Source organism: Elgaria multicarinata, chromosome 2, assembly GCF_023053635.1.
Source record: "Elgaria multicarinata webbii isolate HBS135686 ecotype San Diego chromosome 2, rElgMul1.1.pri, whole genome shotgun sequence".
Taxonomy (NCBI): domain Eukaryota; kingdom Metazoa; phylum Chordata; class Lepidosauria; order Squamata; family Anguidae; genus Elgaria; species Elgaria multicarinata.
In genome coordinates, this window is record NC_086172.1 from 116,373,575 (window position 1) to 116,401,092 (window position 27,518).

The following is a 27,518-nucleotide window of genomic DNA, read 5'->3' on the forward strand; positions in this document are numbered from 1 at the left end:
TATTTTGAAAAAGGCGATTGCTTCCCTTTTGAGTACCTCCTTGGGTAATTGGCAATGTTTACAAAAGCAGCCAGCGTTTTACATTAGAGGTTCCAGTGGGCGCATTGTGTGTTGATTGCTTTCTCTGTCGATTCATTTGGCTTGCTCAGTAATGAAATATAAATGAAACTATCAAAAATATGCAGCTCATAAAATCTGAAGGAAGACAGACAGAACTTTTTTCAAGCTGACCTGATAGCATTCAAACATGTGTTCAACCTTGATAGGTTCAGCTTGTGCCTCCTAAAATATGTGTGCTCACACAACAAGACAAGCGAGTGAAAGGAGGACACATTGGTGGCTTACCTCTGTCTTAATCTGAATATAATACTACAATTCAACACACTGATTTATTTCTATAGCATTTTTGTGTACACATTGCATTTCAGGTGCACTAAAAGCACTTTAATATACTAGACTAGCTGATATGCCTGGCGTTGCTCAGGTCTGTGCATACTGTTTATAACATGCCTTTGTAGTGGTCGTGACCATGAGTCATAGTTTGGTGGCAAGAGAAGACTCTTGGGAGTTCCACCCAAGCCATGCTGGGAGTTGTAGACTCAGATTTTTATTAAATTCTTTAAAAATACTTAAAATTCAAAATTTAATGTTTTTAGATTTTGCTGGTACATTGTACAGCCAGACCTATCGCCATGCCAAATTTCAAGTTTCTACCCAGCGTTGCTCGGGCCTATATGTCTGCATGGTAATCATCTTAAAGTAGCAGGCCGGTGCTAGGCCTATGAGTTAACTCCTAGGCCTAGCACCAGCCTGCTACTTTAAATGAATTAAATTCATTTCTTTTTTTCCTCTCTTTCCCTCAAGGCAACCCTGCAAGGTAGGCCAATCCTAGGCCTGTGAGGTAACTTTAAAACAAATTAAATTAGTGTCTTCCCCCACCCCCACCTCTCTCTCTGAGGAAGCTGGCTGACTGACTCATGGGTAGCATGGTCGTTGCCATCAGTGATGGGCCCAGAGCTGCGAACTCCTTCCTTTCTGCTCCAGCCAGCCCCAGGTGGTCTCCCTTCAGGCCCAGGATGGTGAGCTACTTCCAGATGATGACCACCAAAGCCTGATAAGTCTTGCCTCCCACCCAAGGCATGCTGGAAGTTGTAGGCACAAACCTAGCTCCCCGAATAACATGTTAATCTTTGAACACATCTGACATGTGGTGGGAGTGTGGGCTTTCTTGTAGCACTCTGCTTACGGATTTCTTTTTCTCAGGCAGGCTTGCCTAGTGACTGCATTAATGTCTTTTAAGTGCCAAGTAATTTTTTTAAATAATAATAATAACAACAACAACAACAACAACAACAACATCCAAGTCCTTTTAACTTGATAAGATTTTTATGCTGCTGTTTCCTCCCCCCCATTATAACTAAACCACAACATTCCAAGGCAGATACAAGTATTACTGAATAAAATTTATTATTTTTATGTAAAAGCCAGACTTTACTATTGAAACAGAAAAGTGAATGGAGGAATAACTGATACCTGAGGCTAGAATGCAATGGTGGGCAGGGTTAGTGGCAGTTGGATAAAGTTAGGTAGAAGGAGAACAAAGACAATTAGCAAGAGGTCAGAAAAGTGGGGGCTGAGTTAGGACTGAAAGACAGTGACATGCCAGTACTATACCTCCCAGCATGCCTTTAGCAGCCCTCAGGTGCCCATTTCCTTTGAGAGGCACTTTCCTCCTCCTGTTGCTGCTGCTCCTTGACAGAGCATCCAGGAGTAGCACCACTGAGGAGGTAAGCAGCTGTTAGTGGACATGCAAAACTCTGGCCAAGTCCTGCTGGGACTTCCTCAGCCCACACTTCTCACCCATGACGTGCTCCATCAGGAGCCTGTACTGAAGGGCCGGGACTGGGCCGGGCACTTGCCGCCTTCATCAAGCTTGTTTCTGGGAAAGTGCAGAGTGCTTTCCTTTCCTCCCTCCCTCCCTTTCTTCCTCTCTCTTAAGGGTGAAGGCTGCACATGTGCTTCCCTCAGTTCCTGAGAAAACAGCGATATCCGGACCTGGTGCCCTTGAGCATATCCAGAGTTCAGCCTCTCAAAGACATGCTGTTGTATCTAGTTATAATTTTAAAACCACACATGCCAGACAGGAGGAGGCACCACAAATGGATACAGCCCATTTATGTGGGTTGTTGCCTTTCATGTGGAATTGGGTTGACTAACTTTAGGAATCACAATGGCCACCAAAGGCCAGTAAGGCCTTAGCTAGACCTAAGGTTTATCCCGGGATCATCCCGGGGTCGTCCCTGCCTGCTCCCAGGTTATCCTGTGTGTCATTTACATGAACAGGGATGACCCCGGGATGATCCCAGTATAAACTCAAGGTCTCACTAAGGCCTTAGTCTGGCCTCCCACCCAAGGCATGCTGGAGGTTGTAGACGTAAACCTAGGTTTTTATTAAATTCTTAAAAAATACTTAAACCCCCAAAATTCATGTTTTTAGATTTTTTTTTCCTGACCCCATGTACATGAAGACTTGTCTGGGTGAACAGCATTAAGGCAGCACCGTATGTGGAAGTGGGTAAACATTTTGGGACATACGTGACACACACATATTTTCCACTTTATTGGTAGAGATAACACAGTGTTAGAGCTTATTGAATAGAGCACAGGATGTTTAATAAGCAGAGGTGGCAAGAAACTCAGGTTGATACTTCATGTCAGAGATGGCACTTTTTTCCCTTGCATGAACCTACATCTTTGACTCCTTATTGACTCAGAATGATGAATAACATCTTGGCAATATCATAGGCAAAACAATTCTCTTCAGTCCTATGTGCTTCCCTACAGCCATCTACTACAGAGTACTGTCACCTGCAGAAAAAGGTTTCCCTATGCAGATCACCCTTGTGGGTGTAATGGCGTGCATAATAAAATGTGCACTGTTTTTAATTCCGACAGTGTTGATTACCTCTTTGGGGAAACAGTGAAATCACTATCTTCTTCATCTCCCTGTATGAGGCGATCGGCCTTGTATAGCAGGGCCCATGCTCCCCACTATTCTGAACAAGGATCTCTGAATTGGGAACTGTGGGGAAAAAGAGGGGCAGATCCTTCCACTTTCATCAGTGAATGAACAAAACAAAACAAAAAGGTCACAAAGGCTAAATAAATAGGTATGCTAGTGTATACCTATAATCACATTGATATGGGGTTTTTTGGCCACTGTGGTGCTATGCAATTTGCCAAGTGGTAATTTATGATGCTTTTTCTTGGTAAGCAATATTCTTAGCCTATACCTATAATCAAATTTGCTCAGGGTGAGCTTCCATATCCTTTGTATATATGAAAGATATGGAAGGGTTTTAAAAGGTGCAGAGTTGTGTGGGAAAATAGTGGTCCATATACAACCATATAAGCAGCAATGAATCTGAATAAGTACTGTATTCCAAGCTAAACTGACTGGGTTCTTTCCTTTAGAAACCTATATGGATCAAAAGTAGGAATGCTTGATGAATTTGATCTTTATGAAGTCCTGTAGAATATAACACTGACCGGTGTTACCGGTCAGTGTTATATTCTACAAAGTATTTGGTCTAGTCTTCTTTTCAGATGGTTGAATGTTTGGGCCAACCAAACTACAGAGGGTGTTTTTGTTTTTCTGTACAGGAACAGAAACATTATATACCGTATTTCTTTGATTCTAAGACAGACTTTTCCCCCTAAATAAACAGCTCTAAAAATAGAGTGTGTCTATGGGCCTTCCTAGACGAGGCCTTAGCGCGCCTTCAGACCCAGTTTCCCTCCTGTGCATCCACATGACGCACAGGGGAATCCGGCGGCAGGCCGCGCTGAGGCCTGGTCTAACGCGCCATAAGCGAATTCGCTTATGGCGCGCCTTTTCCCCAGCTCCGGCCTCAAGCCGGGGCTGAGGGAAGTGTAGTGACTTCCGAGGCTTTTTGCGGCTATTCGCTTACTTGCGAGTAGCCGCGAAAAGCTGCGGACCTGGCACAGCGCTCATACAAGCGCTGTGCCCATTGGCCCGGGGGGGGGGGAAGAGAGGGAAGGGGGAAGGATGGCAGGGTGGGTGGCAAGGGGGGGCGGGTGAGATCATGCCGAGCGCTGCCGCCGCCCGAGCAAGCAGGCGAGCGGCGCTTGCCCGGGCAATGCCTGGCATGGGGCGGCATTGCCCGGGCATGCGCCGCTCGCTTGCTTGCTCGGGCGGCGGCGGCGCTCAGCGCAATCTCACCTGCCCCCTCCCTTGCCACCCACCCTGCCATCCTTCCCCCCCCCCCGGTAAAAAACACACAAAAAAAAGGACTTACCAGTCCGCCGTCTTCAGGCCGCACCCGGCCCCTTAAAAAAAAAAAAAAAATGGCAGACGCCGCAAGGATCTGACGTCCCTGCGTGTCCGACGTCTGGAACCCTGGGCGAGGCGCGCTAATGTTAGTGCACCTCTGCCCCGCCTCCCTGCCGTGATAACCCTGCAGGTCTAGCAAAGCCCTTAGAATCGATGGCGTCTTAGAATCGAAGCAATACGGTAAGAGGAAAAGAGGAAGCTTCTGCAGCAGCCTCGAGCCATGCGAGCGAGGAGGAGCTGGGAGGGTAAGCGCCTGGTTTTTTGTTAGTCAAATTTATTCGTAAGTCCCATCGATTTCCATGGGACTTACTCGCGTGTCGTCGTCCCCTGGTGCACAGACAAGTAAAGAGCGGGACTGGAGAGTTAAGCGTTTTAGCTCCTTAATCGCGTCTTCTCCTCTCTCTCCCCGCCCGAAAATATTGTTTACTCTTTCTTTCAACGCCCCCCCTTCTTCCCGTGCAAACGGCGGTTTCTTCTCTCACAGAGGGAAAAAAGAAAAGGACACAACCATTAGAAGAAAGCACGGAGCGGGGGAGGAGGTTGGCTGGGCGGTGAGGGAAGTATTTCTTCGATTCTAAGATGCCCTTTTTTCCCAAATAAACATCTCTAAAAATGGGGGTGCATCTTAGAATCGATGGCGTCTTAGAATTGAAGAAATACGGTAGTGTCTTTCTCAGGAGCATTTCTTCCCAGCACCGTTTGTGAGACCCATTTCCAAAGCACACACTGGTGGTAGCAGGGTTACCCCTGGGCTCTTTGCCACTGGTTAGAGCAGTGTGCACCTTAGCTTTCTTCAGATGTAACAAGACAAAAACCTCAGCTGTTGTGTACCCAGTAAGTATTAGTAGATATGGCCCACCTGAAAGTCTTTAGAATTTTGCCTCACCTAAAAGTCCCATATAGTCTCCCAAAGTCACAAAGTTGGAAAGGAGTCTTTCACCGAGCCCTGCATGTTCTGGCACTTTTGATGGTGGGCTCTTCGACACATTTTGAGGAGCAACGGGTGGAGCTTACCATTATATTAGGAAGAGGAAAAGTGTTGGATCCATGGAGGAGGGAGGTAATTTTGTCCCAGTTCTAATCTGCACATTTTTTTACTTTTATGCAGATGTCATGATCCTCTGAATGTTGTGACACAGTTCTTGGCAGTTCAGATATATCAAAACATGCATTTAAATACTATATGTATTTTGAGAAAAATACACATTTAGAAATTATTTTGAGATGATTTAAACAACAACCACAACCTCAACCTCAAAGATGAGTGTAGAAACGGAACCTTCCTAGCCGAAAGTTAACTTCAGGTAACAAAATTCTTAAAGTGCCGTTGTGACAAAAGCAAATTCCGTTGGCGTGGATGCAACTTGTTTTGGCGGATCAGGACATTGCAGCACATTACAGTTCTTTCATATACCATCTCTACAAAGCCAGACATTGATTGACCTTGTTGCAAAGCAATGAAAAGCAACACCATTAACATTGGGAGAGAAATGAACATTGTCATTAAATGGAATTGAGCACATGTTGGGAAGTGTGAATTGAGAGCCAAAAGAGAACTTAAATATTCCAAGAGTTGCCCACTCCTCCCTCTTCTCCAGGGATTTATTATCGTTAGCTGTTGTGCTTCCATCCTTAATAAATTGAATAATGGACTAACTAAATTCAGCACAATCAATTGCTCCAATTATTTGTATGAAATGTTATTCATCCAACAAAAGGACCTTGGCATAGTTTTCTTCTTTTTCAATTGATAAGATCTCTATGGATCTTTGGAGGGGTTTTTTCCCCTTCATTTGCTTAACTTGGCCTCAGCTGAATTGAATCATTTAACATGTTGTTTAAGTGGGCATGTTCCATTAACTGCTTAAGTGCCTTTACCCCAAATGCTTCAAGTTCAATAAAACCAGTCCCCAAGTGGGAAAAAAACAACAGGGCAAAAATAACAACCATTGCCATGCTTATCATCCTTTGAGCTTCAGTTTTATTCCAGTTTAAGGAATATTACGGCTGATTCACATCTGGATGAACTGAATGATCCCATATGTGTAGTTACACAGGAACCTAGGAAGCCACCTTCTATTTAGTCAGACCATTGGTCCATCTAACCCAGTATTGTTCACACTCACTGGCAGTAGCTCTCCAGGCTTGTGGGCAGGAGTTTTCCAGCCCTGCTTGGAGATGCTGGGGATTAGACCTGGGACCTTCTGCATGCAAAGCATGTGTTCGACCACTGAGCTATGGCCCCTCCTCTTGGGTGCAGGGGTGAACACATCCAACAATGCAAGTACAAGCTGATCACACTTCCATAGTCTTCTCCCCAACCTATCCCCAGGACAGTGCCTTCTCCGCACTCTGCTCTCCAAGTGGGAGAGCGGTTTCTGGGCACCGAGGTCAGAGCCTTGATTCCATCTTTGATCCCTGAAACTGAAGGATCTTATGATTCTCTAGACAGTGTCTAGTGGCCATAGGACTGCTCCCTTATACTACTAAATATAATACAATCTCTTAAGTGGTTTCCCTATACTACTAAATAGAATACAATCTCTTAAGTGGTTTTCCATGGCTTCTCCAAGAATACGTTATTTCATTTTTTTATTTCTTCCACCAATGCATACTCCCGCAATCCAAAAATCCTTGGTTTTAACAGTCAAACACCTATGCATTGCTGCACACACAGATCTCTCAACCAAAAGGATGATTAGAGATGTCCACCATGACCATACTGACATCTGTCATAGAAAATGAACACAGCTAGAACTATCACTTCACTCTATAATATAAATGACTGGTGAACTATGACTGACAGTGCAAACCATGGAGGATGTACCAGAACGTTTAATTACTGTATTATTATTTTTACTCACATGCTATTAGCTGTACTGACAAGTAATTGTTTGGGGAGCGGTGAGGAGAAGCACACAGTACACCTCAATTTGCTTTTGATAAAGCCTGAATTATAAATAGCTGTTCCTCTAAGCATCTTTCCAAGCCCTTATTATAACTCAGAAAAGATGACCAAATCTCATTTTCTTCATTACTTGGGAGGAGCAATGCATTGCCCACAGAGTAATGGCATACGTTAAGCTGATTATTGGTAAATACAATGAATCATGAGATCTATTATAATTGAGAAACTTCAAACATGTATCCTAACAGAAATGGAAGTCATCATTTTTTCAAGTGTGACACATTGAGGATGGATGGATAGATGTGGATATCTTTATTCCCTCAATGCTTGTTTGTTAAGGCTGATTTATCGTACCTCCCACTATATGTATGGCTTAATGAGTTATGGCTTCATTTCATTCAGTTACATTCACAAGAGAAAGATCCATTACAAAGACAGAAATAGACTCTGGAATTCCAATTTAAGAAAAGCTAAAAATACAAATAAATAAGCAGCCATTTTGGAAGGAAGAATACTTTGTGAATGCAAGTATTTAGATTTCCACAGAATGTTGAAAATGATAACATTATCTGGGTAGGACCTGGATTCCTAGTTCAAGTAATGCCCAAGCCTGCCACGCTGATTTTCCTGTTTGTCATCGTTTTGGGGAGCACTCAATTTTTATTTCCATTTGCCCTTCAGATATTAAAGTCCCTTTGATTGATTTAGGTTCAGTGCATTCCTTTCTTGATTTCTTCTAGCTAAACTCATTCTTCAGGAATGTAATATTTCAATGTACTGGATCAAAGGAGGCCTCTACAACTCATCAATTTAATGAGGACTGGTCATTCATTTTTATGAGCTTTCTTCATCTACTGTAAAACACACACACACACACACACACACACACACACACACACACACACACGATTCATTTTGAAATAAGAGAGAAGACAGGAAAAGCCTGGGCAGTAAATGAAACTAATTTATTTGCAGTACTAATATAAACTACCTACATTATTCATTAATCATGAGATTGATGATAATTTTAACAAACAATTAGTAATTTAACCTGGAAACAGGGAATTTAGAAAAAGTGAACTTATTTATTTATTTTATTACATTTATATACCACCCCATATCTGAATTTAAAAAGCCTAAATTATCCATTTTCTGCAGTGACTCTAACTTCTAGTGACCATTCTTATCTGCTCCTTTTGTTCCTCATCTTCTTATCACTGCTATCACTTGCTTGCTTGGCAGGCAGAGGACAAGGGAGGAAGTGGGCAGCAGCATCTGCTGCTACTCCTTCTCGCCACCGCTATCGTCTGGGCCAGAGCAAGAGGCAGGTGAACAAGCAGGTTTCAATGGTGAAGAAGAGGAACAATTCCAGTGGCCTCTTGACAGTGGCCCCTTTGCTGGGGTATTGTCCCACCGCGGGTGCCCTGCTATGCCAACCTTTGATGCCAGCCCAGATTATTTTAAAACACCAAATTATTTCACAAAGAAAAAAGGAAACAACATTTTGAGGTTCATTTCAAAAGACTGTGTTATTTCTCACCTTCCTGGTTGTTTGTGCGATTCCTCTTGAACCTAGGCTATAGAATTCAGCCTCCACGCCATGTTGGAAACTTAATCCATTTATTGACAAGGGTACAGTCCATGTTCCTGGCAGGGCTCCTAATATATACCTCCAGCAGGGTTCTCCCTAGGACAACAAAAGAGGTGGGGGAGAGTGGTTAGGGGCTGGATTGTGTTTAAATGGACAACACACATTTAATTCACTGTGCCTGGATGCAGTGCAAGGTGGATGTCTCCTTTCTCCTCATTCTTTCCTAGGCCTAATCTACACCAAGCAGGATATAGCACTATGAAAGCAGTATGAAAATGGGATATGGTATGAGTCAATGGGCCCCAACAGTTGTCAGTGCACTTCAATCCCACTATAAGGCAGTAGTGTGGCTCCTGCCTTTTACATACCGCTTTCATACAGCTTTCATAGTGCAATATCCTGCTTGGTGTAGATTAGGTCCTAGTTTTCCTTTCAAGACCCATCATGTCACCTTTCTCTTCTTCTGCTAGTTCTTTTGTTGGACAACTGCCTCATCCAAATGTCAAGTCTCTTTCCTAAATTTCCTTTCTTCCACTGGCTTGTTGCATTCTTAGCTGCTTGATTCTTGCTTTCGTAATGCAGAGAACTGAAAAAGATCCCCATGCATGAGTAACATTTGCCCAGTGCTCTAAACCCAACATGGACGTTGGATGCAAAATCTGTACCCTCATTTTTTTTATATATATATGATAGATTGCATGTTCAAAGCCTACATGCATTGGGGTATAGACATGTAGGACCCCTTTTTGTTGGTCTGTAAACCTGTGGAAGTGACGAGCACTGAATGGCCAAAGTCAGTAGGCATTAGCCGGTAGGCAATGTTGATATCTGAAGGATGTTGCTTCAGAGCAATTTCATGGTCATTCAAGCAATTCCCTCCCACAAAATAAACACAGATATGAAACAAAATAGCAGATACTAATGGGTGAAAAAATTCCTTTGATTTTAATATGAACCAATCTAACTCACACTTCCCAAACTAATATGTGAACCAGAATGCAGTTATCATTAACTTTTATGTTTTGAATTTTGTGATGCAGTCCTTGATTTTGTTAACAATAATAATAATAATAATAATAATGAAATATACATTAGGGAAATTTGCATACAAAATACATACATTAGGGGAAATAATGTACGAAAACCATATATTAGGAACAATTGCTTTCAAAGTGTATATGTTAGAGGAAATTGTGTATAAAAATGAAAATGAATAGTCATGCAGAATTAAAAAAAAATCACAAACTGATGCAGAAATGGGAAAAAATGAAAATGTCAAAGAATATGAAATAAACAGATTTGTCCATCACTGATAGTATTTCCACAGAGTTTGAAAAGTCTATGTCAACTCAGATATTCTGCCACTTTTGCATGAAAAAAAAGGCCCAATTCCAGTACAGGAGGAGTCTGCTTAAAAGCCAGGGTTGGCACTCAAAGCAAAACTGTGTATGTGTCATGTTTCTTAAAACTTCTCGCCTTATTGGGAGACAATAAAGAGGTCTGCCATATAATCTACAAAGCTTTATTCAGGAAATAAACATCTCTTCCCACCTGAAGATAGTTTAACCTCTAGGAACTTCCCTCTAGGCAAAACTATGCAAACTAAGTGAGACAATTATCCTTTCAAGAAAAACGGAAAGCCTTTTTCCAGAATACTTTAACTTCAAGGTGACTGGTTCTGAAGAAGCCTTTGGCAAGAAGCTAGCCAGGCTGACCTTCTCTTGCCTTCTTTTAGCTCCACCTGTTTTAGTCTGCGGCATACGCTAGGATCAGCTAGCCCTGAAGTGGCCTTCCCTTCAGAAGAATACTGATTTCCCACAGACTGTGTGTTGTTAACGATTTCAGAGATAAGGTCTAGCGAAGGTTCATTTCCAGCTGGTGAAGAGCCCTTGAGAGTCACCTCCCCCACTCCCTGTATAGCAGCCTGTTTCTGGTGCCATCTCTTCTGCTTCAGAAACTGATTCTGATTGATCACCTGAAACTCCTTCCCCCAGCCTAAGGGGAACAGGCCTAGTCATGACAATATGTGACTCAAGGATATCTCCCCCTGGCATGTCCATTGTTCTCCAAACTTAATCCCTTGAACTCTTCTTTTTGGATATCATTTCCAAAATTGAAATTATGGTCCAGACACCAGCCCTAGAAGAGTCAACTGGTAAATACATTCAGCAGCTTGATAATCGTTGACTTCCTTCTTTAAACTTGGAGGAAGAAGAATTGTCAGCCCCATTTACTCTGAAAGCAACACCTTTTAAGCCATCTGACTCTCCTTCTTAGCCACCAGAGACAAGATCTTTGCCATTGTTTGCATCTTCTGAAATCATGAGCTAGCCTCAAAGACCTTTACTAAAAAAAAAGAATCTGGCACATTGTCCAATATCTCCCAAAAATCCATTCTTATTAATGAAGTGTCTGCAATGCCCACTTTGGTGGAGGCAGCCGATACATTTTCATAGCTTCCAGAGATAATAATGAATCATCTTAAGGTCCAGGTTTATTAGAAATGACTGAAATACATTACAAGGCAGCAATAACTTGAATGGTTGGTTTACCAACCAGTGGGGTGGAATTAAAAATGCATTAAAATTTATACAAAGGAAAGTAAATAGCAGAGAGTTAAGATTAGTTTTGACATAGTTTAATGAACCATTACTGTGCATTGTGTGACTAATAAAAATAAAACCAGAGAAACATTCCATTTCGGATGCTGAGAGGTGAAAATCCCCCATTATTAATTAGATTTACTGCTTGTTCCCCTCACTCTGTGTCAGCAATGCATGTCAGGAAGTAGAGTATGGTGGAAGGAAGGCTCTTTTATCTGCTCTTGGATCAGGAACTCCCTTGGATTTTTCCAGAAGTAACTCTTTATTTTGTTCAGATTTTATAGTGGCCTTGTAAATAACCCCATAAAAGTTACTAACCTGCACAAAGAAAGGAAAAAGAGGGAGTTTTATTAGCCTGCTGGGAGCAGTGAGAGGAGCGATATCTATTAAAGGTTGATATGGTTGGGAGCCTGCTAAGCCCACACCCCAGCAGGGTCCCAGTGACAAGGGTCTTCCTGGAGTTGCTCCTCCTCTTCACCCTTCCATGGATCTTATTTCTTAACTGTTCCAACATGCTCTTCAAAAACCATCTGTCAACTCACAACTCAAAATATAAAGGAAAAAGGAAATTTTACCCAAGTGGCAGATATTAAGTCACAGAAGACAGAAATCTGTTGAGAAAATACTGGCTTTTTCCTGAAGAAAATGTGAGGACAAAAAGTTTCATGGCTCCCTGAATTCCCATTCCATAGTGAAATACACTCTTAATTTTTACTATGTCATAATATTAGTAAAATACTGCACATGCAAGAATCATGTGTGCTTATGTACAACTGCTTTTTGAGAGCAATCCTATGGCTCTTAGACATTGTCTGGGAGGCCACAGAATATTGGAAATTTCCCCCCCCCCTCAGAGGTCAGAGAGGGGAAGTCCAACTTCAGAAGGAAGAATCAGAGATCTGTCCCCCCTCCTTTGCCCCCTTGCAGCTGGCATGGAAAGCTTGGTGCTGGCTGCCATCTGAGAAAGAAAAGTGAGCTCAGTGTGTGTGTGTATGTGAGGTGGGGGGAAGGAATGGGGATGTTTAGGTGGACAAGGAGGACAGAAGACTGGAGTGGACAAGATACAAGCTATCTTTAGCTTCTTCCAGCCTCCTTTCCTCCCTCTCTGAAGTCTCCTTGCTAAATGGGCAAAAAAAGCCCATCTAGCAAAAAATGCAAAGTGGGTGGAGGGGTAGGTGAAGATCACCTTCGCCACTCCTCCCATCCTGCATTAGTGAAAGACAGGCTATTGCAGAGTAAATGCATACAGGATACAACAGTGAGAGTAGAGCATTCAGCAATGCTTTGGGTGGGGGTGAGGGTGAACTTGCACAGCGATACTGGCTTGTCAATAGGGTGTTACAAGTATTGATGTGATACGAAGACATTGATATCATTATTCAGCAAGCACTGCCACTGTTTTTGCCCATTTATTGAATACATGCCTGCTAGCCTCTCTACTGACCTTTTTGTGTTAATCTGTGCATATATAACTATAGGTACATAGATTCTATGTACACAACCCAATTCCTTTTATGTGGAATTGGGTTGACTTTTTGAGACTGAGCTTAAGAATCACAATGTCTGCGAAAGGCCAGTAAGTTTGGCCACACACCCAAGGCATGCTGGGAGTTCCACCCAAGGCATGCTGGGAATTGTAGGCGTAAACCTAGGTATTTTATTAAATTCTTTAAAAATACTTAAAACCCCCAAATTCATGTTTTTAGTTTTTTTCTGATCCATGTACACAAAGACCCATCTGAGTGAACAGCATTAAGGCAGTACCACATGTGGAAGTGGGTAAACGTTTCAGGACCTACGTGACACCTGTTTTCCACTTTATATATAGAGATGACAACTTATGGTCAGTTCAAACCAGGTTAGTTCAAACCAGGATGTTTCCAATTCTCGCCTTGTGGCTGTACCGGGGGACAATACAGGAGGGAAATAGTTGTGCCTGAAGCTCAAGCAGGCTTATTCCTCTAATGTCAAACTATGGTTCAGTGATGCCTCTGAATTCAGCCTCTGTGTACATCTTTAGAAAGACCTGCATCATTCTTTCAGTTCCATTAATTTATATCCTCACCCTGTCTAAGTGACTTTTGCTTCACCTTCCAGGCCACAGTCTGCACAAGCCTGAACCATTTGTCATCTATGAAACCCAACACAATATACAAACCAGTAGGGGTGTGCACGGACCCCCCGCTCCGCTTCACTTGCAGATCCACGATTTTTGGAGCAGGCCGCTTCGCCCCACCCCCGCTCCGCCCACTTCCACTCCGCTCCGCTCGGAGCTCCGGATCCGGATCGGAGCTCCGTTTCCCCCCCCATAGGCTTGCATTGAAAGCTAAAAAAGTAAACAACTTTTTTTCTGTTCAAGTTAGAAACCTCACGTTTGGCACCATGACACCTCATGGGGGTATACACACACACGCCAAGTTTCAAGGCAATCCCATTATCCCCTGATTTTTAGGGAATTTTTGAAAATCGGGCACCCCATTCACACCCCTTTCCATAGCTCTGTCAATTTGCACGTTAGAAACCTCAAACTCAGCACCATGATAGCTTATCCATGTGTCCACATGGACGCCAAGTTTCAAGGTAATCCCATCATCCCCTGATTTTTGGGGAATTTTTGAAAATCGGGCACCCCATTCACACCCCTTTCCATAGCGCCGTCAATTTGCACGTTAGAAACCTCAAACTCGCCACCATGAAAGCTTATCCGGGGATACATATGCACGCTGAGACTCAAGGCAGTCCCATCATCCCCTGATTTTTGGGGAATTTATGAAAATCCAACAGCCATTCACACCCCTTTCCAATAGCTCCGTCAATTTGCACGTTAAAAAAACCCCTCAAACTCACCATCATGACAGCTTATCCAGGGACACATATGCCGCACGCCGAGACTCAAGGCAGTCCCATCATCCCCTGTTTTTTGGCGGGGCTTAAACCTGCAGACCTCTCAATGGGGCCATTTCAAAGGAAATCCCAACATGCCATGAATTGGGGAGTAGAGATAAACCTATGAATCTTCTTCCACACTTGAAAAATGGATTTGGAACTTCCAAAACTCCAAGTGAGCGCAGGAAGGACTTCTCCCCTGAGTCAAAGCCAGACACACACTACATCCCTGCGAGGCGGGCAGGGGAGGAGAGAGGGAAGGCAGGCAGGTAGGCAGCAGACATTTCTGGGGGCATAAGGAAGTGAGCCAAGGATAAGCCAGTAATGCATATAAAATGGAATAAATAAATAAATAAATAAACAAAGGAGGGGTGGAATTAAAAGCAGCAGTGTTGCTGAATAAACAACAAGAAGAACTTTAAAAAAAAGTCTATATCTGTCTTTTACCAGTAATAGGGGGACGTGCCCGGGGGAGAGGGAAGCAGCTGCCAGTTCAGCTCAAGAAAGCCATTGCTTCACCAAGAGCTCTGAGAAGTAAACGTTCACTTCAACTCATAATAGGCATTGCTCCACCACTAAGAAGTAAACGCTCACTTCGACTCATGATAGGCATTGCTCCACCGTTTTATTCTCTTTGGAAGGCTCTGATGGCGTTCCAGTACAGGAGAGAGTGGGGGCACGTCCACGATGAGATGCCCTAGGGGAGCTCATCCCCTTCCACCACATCTTTTCAGTTGTTCCCCAAAGTTAGGGTGGGTAGCATTGCTCTCTTATTCTTGGCTTAGTATATGATTTCAGGTTGTGTTTGTGCATTTGGTGGGGCTACTGTGTTAAAAAACACTGGGAAAAGTCCGTTCAGATGAAGAAATAGAAGTTTCCCAGAATCCCAAGTTACCCGTTTTGCCTATGCCCTCCTCTAACTTTGGGATCATGTGATCATGACCGGGAGCTGACTCTGCCCCTCAGCCCTTTGAAAAAGGTATTTTTCCCGCCGATTTTTTTAAAAATTCTAGCGTGCAACCCGCACCACGCAGAGAGCTGAGAGTAGTCTCAAAATGACCCCCATCCACGACTCTCTGAGCACAAGAATTTCCAGAACGATAGCTTCAAAAACAACCTAGTAATCCGCGATTATTCCCCGCAATGCAATCCTATGGCGAAATGTTTTTAAGATGGCGACCGGAGTGCTCCGCCTGAACTAGGAGCTCCGAAAAATGGTCGCTTCTCTTCGCCTTGCTTCTAGGGGTCCGCGGCCCGCTTCTACTCCGCCTCTGGGTAAGGCGGAGCAGGCCAATCCGCTACTGCTTCTCCGCTCCTAATTGGAGCGGAGCACATGCCTACAAACCAGGGCCTCAACATACACCCTATTTTTGTTGCCTTCCTGGAACTGCAGGAATAGGACAATTGTCAAGGACTAGAAATGCCAGCATTTATTGACTTTGGGGCTGCATTCATCTTGATAGACTACTCGTGCAAGCCTATCTTAAACTGGGGAGCAGAATGACCATCTTAGAGTAGTGGATCTAATCCACAAACCATGTTGCAAAGAATACCAGAAGCTTCAGGAAAAGTATAAAGTTTAAGGACAGAGTTGATTGAATGTGAGCCTACAGAAGATGGACTGAAATATCACCCTAACAAAATGAAAGAAAATTTCAAGATTTCTTTTTTCCTTTTAATCAGTTCCATTTGTGGCCCATGTCATTTAACATATTTTGTCCTTTTCAAAGCAACAGAAGGAAATTTACAAACTGGGTAGCGCCCCACAGATGTGGTATTCTTGTCAACAGAAATGTGGAGTGGACTAAAGTTATTATTTCCCCTATGATGCAGTTTAAGAAACTGATATATAGTCTGTTTCTATATATAGTTTCTGTGGATGTATGACAATGTACCATCCACCACACCTCAGGACTCCAGTGCACTCATTAGGCATGCGTGAAATCTGAAGCAGTTCTACAAACGATTTCTTTGCTGATCAAAGAGGGGTTACTAAGGCAAAGGTCAAGGTAATTGAGGTTGGCAGCTACAATTAGTATGTTGGTATTTAACAAAGTTTGGTGGAGGTGAGAGGCAATTTTGACAAGGGAGATTCTCTTCTCTTTCCCCCTCCTTTTATATTTTAATTTAATGGGTTGACATTCTCATAAAATGATCATTATTTTTATCCATTTTTCCTCTTTGAAGTAGCTATGACACAGATCAATGCATCTCAATGTATTTTTAAAGATGGTAGCAAAATTAGGCATTCATAGTTAGATATCTTAATTGGTCCAATGACAGAAAATATGACTTTTCACAGAATCAGTTCTTGTCTGTGACCTTGATTTGAAATTAAAGGCTAAAGTTTTGTTTTGGTTGATGGTAATTCAGATTGTCTGAAATAAGGATGAGAATATCCTTGTTATAACACTGGAGAGAGGAATTATTAGAACTGCACTTAATATTGATTACTTTCAATTTTGCGATAGAAACTCAAAATTTCAGTGGGATAGAGATTTTCCGCAAAGGTTTTGCAGATTTTTTTTTCTTGATCCTGCTTGGCACATTTTTCCTCTCATGACTGCTGTGTCATCCTTCTTCCTCATTAGTCACAAGGGTGAGTCCATCCAATGAGGGAGTATGTATTGTATGGGACAACATCATAGTGCCATGCAACCAATCAGAGTTTGCTATGTCACTGGGGAAAAATGGCAAAGAAGAAAGGCATTTTTCAGCACTGCCAACTTATTTTGCCCCCCAAAAAATAAAAAAATAAAAATAAAATAAAAATAAAAATGTATGTGACTTAGATGTACTCAGCTGTAGGAATAATGTGTGCACCCAACACTGATTTTCGGTAAAGGCGCTTTGTTTTGGGATTTATGAGAATTCCATTTAGGTGGGTGAAAACTAAATGAATTCTTCTGTTTTGACGCTGCAGATTTTGTTCCGTTCTCCCTGCTGGGCTTGACTTAATGTATAGCAAGTTGAGCCAATACGCAGATTCCATTTTGTTTGGTTTTAATGGTGGGAATTTGCATATTTTCCTTGGGGTGGAGAGAAACCTTGAAAGTTACACAATAGTATGATAATTTGTTTCGTTTTTTGTTTGTTTAATTGGTGATCTTGTGCAAGTGCACACAATTACAAGTCTGTTGCTTGATCTCTAATTTTCCCTGTTTATACCATGATTGTTATACAAAAAATGAATGCATTAAGAACCTTACAGCTAAATATAATTGGTTGGATCCAGTCATAGTGTCCTTAGAATAGGCTCATTGGGGGGACGACTAATTTTTGCTATAATTAATGTAAGTCTCATTGATTTAAGTGGGTCTCTTCTAAATATGAACAAGCCTGGATCCAGGCCAATAAGTTGTGATTGTAAGTTAGCACATTCCATCTGCTCTTCATACTAGTCAGGCTTCCACTTTTTAGTCCTTTTAGGGTACCTACAAGTGATAAGGAAACAGTCCCATAATACCACTTCCTGATTATTTCTGCAGAAATCTGTTCCCAGTGGCTGGCTCCTTCAGCATACTTCATATAAATGTATATGTAGCCCAGTCTTTAATGTCATGTGAGTATGTATGTAGACATATGAACCATTTGCATTGCCCATTCTTAAAAGAAAACAAAAATCCCTCCGGCATATTTGTTTTGAAAATCACATTCACTAGAAAAAATCCACAGTGAGTCTATCCTATGTGTCTAATAGTTGCTTTCCTCTGCATTTGGCACCTCCATGGGATTAAACACAAACAAAACAAAAACAGAAGAAGAATGTCATTTCTTCTTGAAATGTTAATCTTAAAATCATTAGCGAAAAATCCCACCACTGTGCATTTTAACTTCATTTTACAACCTAAATCATATTAGTTGGAGAGCGCAGTTTAGAGTTTAGTATCTTTTACAAGATTTCTTGACAGCATTTTTGAAAGTTTAGCTTATGTAGGTGTGGGTGTCATTCCAATGAAGACCGGTCCTGTGTTTACAATCATCTCTCAGGGATGATGGCCAAGAAGTCCATCAACTGGGTACCTGGCTAGCTCAGTCAGTTATATTGGAAACAGGCATGTATAATAAGTGTGGTGTAAGTAATTTAAACATAAGTCGCTGAGGAGCCTGAACAGAGTCAACACTTTTAAAAGGAACCAAGTGGAACCAAGTAAGTTATGATGCTGGTTATACATGCTGAGCTGGTAGCTCTAATGCCATGCTCTGGTCCAATGTAGTGGTGCTGCTAAAGTGCAGCAAAGAGCAGGACAGCAGCCCTCTCCTTTTGCAAGCTACCATGGTAGAGTAGGGGGTAAGGTGGGAAGGTGCCATTCCCAGTTTGAAATCCAGGGCAGCTTTCTGGATCCTGCCCTATAGAAGAATTATTGGCAATGGGTTGGGTCAAGGATCTACCTTCCATGAAAGGAAGGGATGTTCTGCAAAATGAAGGGCTCTGCTTGCATAAGGTTCCTCCACCCAATTTGGATGGATCTCCCTTTCTCTCACACCACAGTTCACCCAATTGGTCAGGGACCTCTGATCCCTTTGTAGCATTTTCAGGAGTATGGAGGAGCTGCCATGGTAAGGAGACAAGCATAAAGTCCACTTCTGTTAGTAACTCTGGATCCGATCCACAGCTTTTCTTGATTCCACTGAATTCTCTATCAACTAGACTGGTATTAGTAGGATTAGGAAGTATGGATTTAGTTAAATCAGTTCCATCTGTGTTCCATGGATTGTCAGGTATCCTTTGTTCTGTTGTCCACTCATTGGCAGAACTGGATTTTTTTCCAGCAGAATTTAGTTCTGCTTGTACTAATTTGGATTAGTGCTAATGCACATTAATTAATTAATTAATTAATACAAATAAGCATCCCCTCTCCCCCACCCAATGAAAATGAAAAACCATGATTTGGAAAAAGCCAGTCCACTGCGAAATCTGCAGGTCAGATGCAGATTGCTAATTAGGATACATCTTCATAGTATCTCACAATTCTGGTAACGTGAGAAATCCACAAACACAAAAAAACTGGCACAGAAGAATCTGCTCTGACACCTTGCCCTGTGAGATTTGCAAATTACATTTCTCCCACACTGGCACCATCCTACTTTACATCTGCAGCACACACTGGACCCCATCTGTGGTGCCTGTTGAGGATCCGTTGCATTGAAAATGAAAATGCCCTCCACAAACAGTGTCCTGAGGAGCAAGATTACAGGCCGTGTGCGGAGGACGTTTTTCACAGCTGCCTGTGCTTAGTTCTCTGCCTGGGAAAGCCTCGGAAAGTGAGTCACCCAAGTGATATTAACATTGCTTATGCAAATGTTGTTGTTTTGTTCTCAGGATGACTCCTTTGGCAGTATGAGCAGAAGGAAAATATGTTGAAATCACGGTGGAGGGCAAATGGTTGGCGTAATAACCTCATGCTCGTTAACACAGTTTTGAAACTGCACATTGTTCTCAGATGTTTTGCTATGGACGATGAACATATCGTGAGTTTATTTAACCAGGCATTTGCCTGTGGCTTCTTTCTTTGTTTTATCTCTTAGTTAGGAGAATGGTGGGTCTAAGCAAAACACCACAAATTTTCCAAGCCAGCATGATCACTTCGAGTTCAAGTCCTATTTTTCAACATGAAAGGTTGGGGTATGCCCTGTTACACATTCGATGAACTCATAGGAGGAGTGAGGTTGGGATCAAACATTTCTTGGAGGAAGCTATTCTGACACCATTTCTGAATAGGGCTTAAGAACGTATAAGCCCAAGTGCAATCAAGAACCCTGCCAGCTGTGTGTGTGCCAAGTGGTGGCCTGTCCTTGGTCCATAAGCAAGTCTGCTGCCCTCCAGTAAAATGGAGGATGCTGTTTCATCACCAATGTTGAAATGATATTCAACTTCCAGTTGTACATGGAATGGAGGGAGAGCATCATCTTGACCTGCACCTTGGCAAATGTGCCTTTCTGGTTTGATTGTTGGGCAGTGGGTTGACTCTTTGCAGCTGAAGGAGCCAAGTCCCTGGCCATGGAGCCAAGACTCGTTTGATGACTGGAGCAGCTCATGAAATAGGCATATAAGTTAGGGATAGCCAGTGGGCAGCAAGCTGGACAGCACACTAATAGTATCTCCAATCAGCCTCAATCTAAACAACTCAAGGTACAGCCTCTCATAGCCTGTTCCAGGGCAGAGAGGTTTCCTAGTAGGGATGTTGTGAGTACCCAACTGAGTCCGGGAGTCCAGGAGACCCACCCCCTGCATCCAGCACCCCTGGATCCAGTCAGGCGCTCCTGGCATAAGTGAGGACCTTGCGAAGCCCCTAGTGATCAAAAACAAATTGGTCACCACTGTAGATGTAGGGTTCAAATAAATGAGAGGCTCTTCTAGGGCCATAGCTAGACCTAAGGTTTATCCCTGGATCATCCAGGAGTCAAACCTGTTCATCTAGGTGACACACAGGGGATCCAGTGCTCAGGCAGGGGCGAACCCTGGATGATCCCAGGATAAACCTTAGGTCTAGCTGTGGCCTAGGTCATACTACGATCTTTAAATTTTGTATCTACTGGATTTTCTTGATGAGCAGCCCTAAGTAAATGTTTAGACATAAAAAAGCTTGCTGATTTACTTCTCCTTTTTTAATCAGGAATGTTTCAAATTATTCAAGCATGCTTCAAAGTTGTGAGGTTCTTTCAACCTTACATGAAGATAGTAAACCAAATGTAATGCTACAGTGATGGTTACAAGCCACTTGATGTAATCTTGAGGCAGTTGTAGTCCATCCTGTTGTTTAAATACTCTATGTATTGCCAGATGTTGTGATTAGAAATTATGCTGCCTATTATTTTTCATTAACTGTGATAACTAGAGGCAGTTGGATGATAGCATTTCAATTTTTTATTTATCCCTTCACCTTCTGGTAAGGGCAGGCAGTATTAGAAGAGTAAAGCAGATAAGCAGATTGTAGTGGCCTCACTGGCTAACCTAGCCTGAGTTAGACTTTCCTTACTGGCATATACAGAAATATGCATAAGGAAGAAATTGCTTGAAAAGGAAACCTTCCTTTTATCTTGACTACTGAGCATCACAGAAGACTTAGATGAAACAGACTCAGGTGTATTGTCCTGTGGCATGCTTGCAAAAATTCCATTACTGTTGTCGGGAAGCTACACAAATGCTTTAGGGCAGAGAAAAGCTCTCCTCCAAATGTAAGAGTGAGCTGCACATTTATTTTAAGCTACACATTGCTTTATGAGAGTGAGGGAAATGAGTTTTGATGGCAAGCATGCTGCAGCACCAGATACATGAGCCAATGAACATGGTCACTCAGAATGATCTGAAGGCACACAATAGAGTGAAATCACTGAAGATAAAGGGGTCTAGTCATAAGCATTGCTTGGAAGGGCATGTGGGAGCCATATATAAGCTGGTCTGAATTCAGTGGAAGAAAAACAAATAAACATCACAGCATAAATAAATAGAACTCAGCATAGCTGGGACATGTTCCATCTTAGAAAATGCAGCAGATGATACTATTGAGGTCAAAATGATTAGCCAAGCCAGTTGAAATTGGATCTAAATCCATTGGGATATATTCTGGGCTAGGCAATATTTAACCAGTACCTGGAAAATAGTTTGTACTTCAGAGTGGGGATGTGCAAATCATGTGAACTCATTGAGATTCTCGGAATTCCACCATGAGGCTTGTACTGACTCATGTCTGCATCAGATTGCAAGTTTGGCTTTCTTTTTTTCTGTACAAAAATTGATGCATATTTTTTTCCAGATGTTTCCAATTGCACACATTAATTGTATGTGTTTTTTGTGAAATGTATACAGTTTTCTTTCATTGCTTTAAGCATGTTTGTGTGCATTTTTCAAATGTATGCAATTTCCAAATGCTTCTTCTTCCTTTTTTCTGTGCCATGAATTGCACTGCAAGGTCGGCAACATATGGATGTCAACTGCAGATTACATTTGGGCCTGCATTTGATTTCAGGACGTGCAAACTGGGTAAAACAAACAAGATGAAACTAATTTCTCACATATCTCTACTTCAGAGTCAGTCTGGTATAATAAATAGTGCATTTGTTTTGAATTTGGGAGAACCAGGTTTGTATCTTGGCTAGGATACTTCTTCTTGAGCAACTTTGTTCAAGTCCCCTTTTGGGTTTAACCTACCTAATAAAGGATTAGTAAAAGAAGAATTGCAATAACAAGCCTTCTAACAATTTGTTGAGAAACACAAGTTCTATAATTTGGGCAGAGAGCATAACTCAGTGGTAGAATACACTTACTGCATGATGCAATGGCTCCCTGGCATTTCCAGATAGAACTGGGAATGGCTCTTCCCTCAAACCCTGGAAAGATGCTTTCACTCAGAGCAGACAACATCATTATTATTATTATTATTATTATTATTATTATTCATTATTATTATACATTATTATTATACATTATTATTATTATTATTATTATTATTATTATACAGCTGGATAAATGGAGAAATAGTCTGACTGCTTTACATAACTTTATGGGCTGCAGTCTTAGACCCAATGGAAGCAAGAGCCATTGAAAATTGCATACATACATGTGCATATGAGGGGAACATTCTCACAAAAATGTATATATTAGGGGAAAATGTGTCCAAAAATTGGCATTGAAATACATACAAGGTGTTGTGTAGAGTTTTTAAAAAACATTTGCAAAACTGATGCTAAAACAGGATCTATGTTGTGTTTGTGGAAGGGGGGGAAGAGAAGTGGATATTATAGAAAGTGAAACAGATTTGTCCATCCCTAAATCTGAATTCTTTGAACTTGTTTGTGAAATGGCATCAGTGCATTAGCTCTGTCACTCTCTCGTGAAAAATAATAGTAATTTTTGGACTCTTGCATATGTACAATTTCAGTCTCCCCAACATACACACTCCCTTTTAAAGGTTATAGTTGCAAATAGGTGAGTTGATTATAACATCACCACCATCACCATCCAAAAAGGAAATCTTCCTCCTCCTCCTCCTGATGAAGTCACAAAATTGTGCACAATAAGCCTTAATAAATAAAAGGCTAATAATGTGATAATAGTCACACCAACCATAAGGCACAATTTATAGGGATCTCCATTTGGCCCACTGCAGAGGGCAGATTTTACACAACTAATTAATAAGACAATACACATATTTAAGTTTAAATGACACTAATGCTGCATGAATTTCGAAGGGTGTATATTACACAAACATTAATTGCTGCCTCTCCCTTTAAGATACTACAAAGCTATGATCTGGAAAGGGAGACTAGGCTGCCATTTCCATGTTTGAAAACAACAACTAGGAAGAAATACATGTATCTAGCCTTCTTAACTTACAGGATGTTTGGTAGCTGTCCCGGAGTATGAATGGTTGCATGACAAGCTATCCACAGAATAACTTGCTTTCAGATATAAGTATTACTATGGTATCAGATATGATACTGTGCTATCTCCAGTATTCGAGGCAGTAAGCCTGTGTGCACCAGTTGCTGGGGAACATGGGTGGGGGTGTGCTGTTGCACGTGTCCTGCTTTGTTGGTCCCTGGTTAACAGCTGGTTGGCCACTGTGTGAACAGAGTGCTGGACTAGATGGACCTTTGGTCTGATCCAGCAGGGCTCTTCTTATGTTCTTAATTATTCTTTTGGGGAAATCCCACTTATGGAATCATTTTGATGATGCAAAGAGATATTATGAAAGTAGGCAGACTAAGCAAAAAGCTTATAGGTCAACCGATTAAGAACTAAACAGCCAAACGTATCTTTGGAGAACCTTTCTGGGAAGGCTGTTCCATAATTAGGGTCCCACTACCAAAATATAAACCATCCAAAGAGCTTTGATTATGGGGTGGTATAGAAATAATAATAATAATAATAATAATAATAATAATAATAATAATAATAATAATAATAATGCCCTTCCCCAAGTAATCACCCACTTCACTTGATTTCAGGGAGGCACTTGGAGTAAGGGGTCTGAGGAATATCTTTAGGTTTGGACAGAAACATATGGGAGAAAGCAATCTTTCAGATAATGCTACTGGCTTAATTCCCAACCTCTGCTCTCTCAGGAGTGGAGCTCCAAAGAATAGAGCCCCCCTCCTCTCTGGGGCCATTGCTGTCACTGTGTGTGTGCACGCGTGTGTGTGTGTGTGCTGCCACTGGTACAGTTTCAGCTCTTGCCGTTCTGCCACGTGCATCCATGCCACCTGTGCTTTCCCTCTCGTGTGGCTCAGCACTTTGGAATCCTGGAAGGGAAGGGGCAGTTCCAAAGGGCTCTCTGCTGTTTGCATCCTTTTAGAGCAACTTCCTCATGGCTCCCATCCCATCAATTTACCCATTCCCATCTCTAAAAGGGGCTGCATGGCCGGCCCGCTACCAAGTGCAATACATCAAACACAGAAACAATATTCTTTAACGTGTAGTAAATGTACTGGAACATTGGGGCGGGGAATTTATCTCCCTTTGATTCTTAAGATACCCCACATTAGTGGTCAGAGCAAGTTGAACAGGAGTCAGGTGATGTAATCCTCCTACATTAATCAGAAGTAAATCCAATGGTTTTCTGTGGTCTACTCCTAGGTATTACAGTTTAGATTGCCCTGCAATCTAAACAAGAATAATGCATAATCCTTTGTATTTTCTGACCTTGGAGAGGCAGCTGGTGTGGTTCTTTCCAACTGTAAGGGATAGGATTTTCAACTTCCTCTTCCAAGGACAGAACACTGTCTCCAACCTTGGAAAAGGTTTTCCAAACCATCCAATGGCCCCTGGAATGTTTTCACAGGGACCATAGAACTTCTCTTAGTTAATCTCCTGATTTCATTCTGAACATTTTTCCAATTTCCAGATCACTGGCATTGTTGGCACAATATTCTTCACATTTACTTAGAAGTCCAAACTACTAAACTCAGTGGGATTTACTTCTAGGCAAGTATACAACTATTTCATAATCTTTTGTTTATTCCCATGCTCCATGCCACATTTAGAATCAGATGGCTGCCCTGCTTGTGGATTTTCTAAGGGCACTCAGAGAACCACAGATGGAAGACCCTCAGATTCAGTATCGTTGTCTCCTTGTTGTTGTTGGTTTTGCCTTAGCAATACTCCCCACTAAATTGCTAGTTATCTCCACATGCAAAAAGCAAGTAGAGCAAAAACAGTTGTATTCTGCTTGTCTCAGGTCTGCTTGGTTGCCAAATCCAGCAAACCAAAAAAAGACCAATATTTATGAAGTGCTATCAGGACAAAGGAGAAAGAAGTTGAGTGAGAGAGTGGATCCTTTGTTGTGCTGTTGTGTGGGTGGCACAGCAACAATAATAATACCATTCATAATTTACACATTTCCTGCACTACTAGAAGCTGGCTGTAACTCTGCTTCTTTCCAAATCTCATTTTGCTTTTCTATATGGGTGCTTGACTAAAAAGACACAGCATCCCTTTTCCCATTGCAACACCCTTAGAGCTATGCAAAGCCACTGGGGTGGAAGGCAGATATAAGCAGAGAGAGAGAAAAAAATCAAGCCCACATTAGTGGTTCAGAAAGGAAAATGGAATACCAACAATTTACAAGCAGATATCATAATCACAAATATGTTCAGTAAACATGCCAGACAACTCTAAGTGTATGAGAGATTTTAAAATAACTTAGACCTGGTACTGAGATAACAAAGATATTTAAGAGCTAAGTACACTGTTATGCAAAGACTAAGCAATGCATTTTCTATTTAATTGAAAAAGCAACAGCACCCTAGTTTGTCATACTCATTCATTTGACATGCTGTATTTATAATAATTAAAACAAAACATAATGGTCAGAATCCAATAGGGCACTTGTGGAAGGGAATCCCCACTGATTCCCTTCCACAAGCCGTGGGCCCCGCAGATTCCGTCGTGCAAGCGGAACTTGTCACGTATGCAATGGAGATTTACTGCTTCCGAGGTGAAGCCCCGAAATGAGCAAAACCAGTCATTTCTGGTAGGAGGCAGGTTTGTTGAGCTCCCTTATATGAGCTTTGCTGACCAACCCTCTTGAGAAATGAGCATTTCTGCTCATTTTGGTTTGCCCTGGAAGCACTAAATCATTGTCGCACAAGTGATGGGAGGCTGCTTTCACAATGGAATTGGTGGGGCATAAGAAAATTGGTGGGAGTGTAAGTGCACCAGTTGATTCTGCCTTAAGGCTTGGGTCCAGATTTAGCCATACATAAGCAGACCCTTTGAAATCAATAACAGTTTAAATTGATTTAAATGGGTCTCCTCTGATTAAATCAACACAATGTTAAAAACTGTGTGGATCTCTGTTTTTCATCTACAAGAGAATTAGAAAATTGAGAATGAAAAATTAATTGTAGACTTGAAAGAACCCATTTATAGGTTTGAAGGCTGCATGAAATAATTCATTCTACTCACTCTCAGCAAATGAGGAGCAGAAAGGAAACAGCAAGAATTATGGTAACAATATCTCCACAACTATAGTGGACTACAATGAACGTTCATTCATCTCACTGTAGTTAATTCAACAATTTAAATAGGTGGAAGATGTATGGTGAAAGTGAAGATAACTAGGAATCTTTTGACACAAGTCACATCACAGTGCAGGAGGGTTATGTGAGAGCTTAACTTAGTGGGTTTTGTTCTATGGGTTGAGGACAGGCTTTTAATGAATATAAGAGTTTCAATTTCACTTGGTGGATGGATCTCCAATATATATTTTTTTTAAAAAAAAACCACGTACACTTTTTTCACTTCCAGATAGGTTTTTTTTCTTCTTCTAAAAATCACTTAAAATAGTTGGGTTGATGGACTTTGAGATCTTTTTAACTGAAGCTGCCAAGGATTGAACCTGGAACATTTTCATGGAAAGTTTTTACTTTTTTTAATTGAACTATGGTCCTTCCTCCAAATAATGACATGATTTAGACAATGTTAAGCTAATGTTCCTCCCACAGATCCTAGAGATACCACAGATGGCATATGTAACCTTATACATACAAAGAATATGTAGTACTGCTATCCATGCTTTGTCCAATATTTGCACCAGACTCTAGAGCCTCATGGAGTACCCCAAACGCATTCCTTCCCTCTGCACCCAGGAAAGCTTGGGTGAGGATGGGGAAGTGACATGCAGGTGTTATGGCTGTCCAAGCCCATCATGAGCTGGGCATGAATGAGGACTT

General features: G+C 41.8%; 1 protein-coding gene across 3 annotated transcripts in view; it reads right to left on the reverse strand.

Annotated features, from left to right (window-relative positions):
• Positions 1-27,518, reverse strand: part of LRRC4C (leucine rich repeat containing 4C) — an 858,040-nt gene that overhangs the window by 241,663 nt on the left and 588,859 nt on the right. For 2 of the 3 annotated variants that reach the window (XM_063117430.1, XM_063117428.1), the window contains one exon: positions 8,803-8,949. The gene's annotated coding sequence lies outside the window, so the exon portion shown is untranslated. The remainder of the gene's footprint in view (positions 1-8,802; positions 8,950-27,518) is intronic. The other variant, XM_063117429.1, reaches the window with a different exon arrangement.